We start from the raw sequence: 2,943 nt of genomic DNA on the forward strand, positions 1-2,943 counted from the left end.
ATAGCGACTGGGCTGGAAGCGTGGATGATAGAAAAAGTACAAGCGGGTATGTATTTCAGCTTGGAAACAAGGTGGTCTTATGGTCATCAAAAAAACAGGCGACAGTAGCTTTATCATCAGCAGAAGCAGAGTACATTGCAGCAACAAGTGCAGCACGTGAAGCAGTCTGGCTGAGAAGGATATTAATCGATCTACAACATAAGCAAGAGACACCAACTACAATGTTCTGCGACAACATGTCAACAATAGCAATGACGAAGAATCCAGTGTTTCATAGCAGATCAAAGCACATCGAGATACGACATCACTACATCCGTGAGTTAGTAGATAAGAAAGAGATCGAACTACAATTCTGCAAGACGGGGGAGCAGCTCGCAGACATTTTCACAAAACCCATATCAACTGATAGATTTATCGAATTCAGAACACGACTTAGAGTTCAAGATTTTTCAGATTAGGGGGAGTGTTAAAATAATCTAGAAAAATCTAGGATTAAATATAAAAATATCTAAACTAAAGAATTAAAAAATAAAAATATCTAAGATAATATAATGGAAGATTCTAGAAAAGTAATTAAAAAAATTAAAAATATCTAAGATATTTTAGTAAACTTGCACTATAAATATCCATTGATGTAATCAATTTTTTGTGCAATGAAGAACAACATCCATTCGACATATTCACTCATCTTCCTCTCCAAATAAATCCATTGACTATTTTATTATCTAAATTTTCCTACAAAAAGTTGCAAGCCAACCACAAAATACATTTGAACAATCGAAAATAAACAAGTCCAAAACCTTGCATTGTTATAAAACCGATTTGAAAAAGTAAATATTGAAAAAATTATAAAGAATTCATTTATGTAGTGTTTGAAAACAAGTATTTCATTTCAAATTATGAATTTCAATTATGAAATCATAAATGAAGAATTTGAGAATGACAAGGTTTGGGTAGTCATTCTAAAATTCTCAATTTTAACTACTTTTAAAAATAATGCTGGAATTTTATCTAAAATTTAAATTTGAAAATTTTTAATTTGCCAAACAATAAATTTGAGCCAATTCTAAATTTCCAAATAAAATCATTGTTCCCAAACATAACATTAATGAATCTGATAAAATCATAAATTGATTTGCCATTTATCATTATGACTATATATAAAGCCAATCTAATAATCAAATGAATACATTTACCTGAAACTCTCTCAAACACATAAATGGACACCCCTAACAACGCTTATGATTGTATAAAAGAAATTTAAAGTAAAATGTACATTTGGTGAAAAATGAGTAGTAGTTATATTGTAATTTGTGTAATTTGCATTGAAATTATGATATTTTCTCGGTTTTAAAATATTTGTAATATTTGACTTTTCACGCAGTCTAATGCACTAATTCAATCTTTAATATCTTTAGTTACGTATAATAAAAAATTATAAAAATTTGATATTAATAATCTTTACATTAAGACGAATTAAACAAGATCCCATTTAACTATATTTTAACTTATAAATTAAATATTAATATAAATTAAAAATAATCAATGAATAGTAGTATGTTTACAATGTTGCAAGTAACGGAACGGAGGAAGTATTTATTAAAAAATAATATTAACTACACCATTATGTTTCTATAATTTACATTGAAATCAAGATATAATTTTATTTTAGGAATGAACTTAATGTTTATTTATATTATATCATTTTTCGATTAAGTACATGTTTATAGCTTAGCAGATCGGATTTATGATCATGGCTTTGTTTTAAGGGCTTTACGTATAAATTAATCATCATATTTTAAATGGCATTAAGTTGATGAATTATCACCGATAAACTTAGATGACTAATGTAGTTAATGATATTTTCTCTTTAAACACCTCATAAGTATCTTATTAGGAATCTAATAATTTATTGATAATAATGTCGTATGATATCTATAGTAGAGTAATAATCGATTAAATATATAATAGTTTTAATCAAATAAAAATTCTATATAATTACGATTATTATAAAGGAGATTTAACACTAAAGTATTCCCTCTATCATATTTTTATTTGATTATTATAAGTAGCTCTTTGTGCTCTATATATATGTATCATGTTCCTATCTTTTTATTGATAAACAATTAATATACTTGTTAGAATTTTAGGTGATTTATATTTACTAAATATTTGAATATCTTAGTACAATCCTTCTTGTAATCATTAGATGAAGCAACTTTGGGCATCAAGGCTAGAAATCAGTCTATGAAAAATGTAGGCATGTGTGGGCACTTTGGATGAACATGGATGGACTTATATTCAATAAAATAGAAACTAAATTTATATAATACTTTCATATTTATATAATTAAACGCGATATATATAATTCTTAGGGCTATATTATATAGGAATGAGCAAACCTCACAAATGTTCAAGTAAAATAAAATAAATCCCTATTAAATACTTTAGCAATTGATAAACTTATTAAACACATCTCATCTTATTAAACATTAAGCTTATAAATATTCACTAATAAATATTTATTTTCCTATTAGATTTATAAACACATCTTATCTTATTAAACACTAATAAATATTTATTTTCTAATTAGATTTATTATTAAAGTGATTTAAAACACATCTTATCTTATTAAACATTAACCTTATAAATATTCTTTGGGCTTATGACTATACATACAATACAATTCACCAGTGCATCACAGTTTTTAATAATATATTCTAGGTGAATATAATGAGCGTCGAGCGAACAAGATTTAGTGCTAGCTCAACAAATATAATTTTAATGTACCACTAAATTGTTTGATGCCCTTGATTTTGAAATTAAATTAATTCATTAGGCCTCGACAAAAATAACTATAAAGGTCATCAAACAATTTAGGGGTACGTACATTTAAGACTTGTTAGGCTAGCACCAAATTTTAATTTTTTAACTTATTAAATT

Source organism: Amaranthus tricolor, chromosome 14 (assembly GCF_026212465.1).
Source record: "Amaranthus tricolor cultivar Red isolate AtriRed21 chromosome 14, ASM2621246v1, whole genome shotgun sequence".
NCBI classification, from domain to species: Eukaryota; Viridiplantae; Streptophyta; class Magnoliopsida; order Caryophyllales; family Amaranthaceae; genus Amaranthus; species Amaranthus tricolor.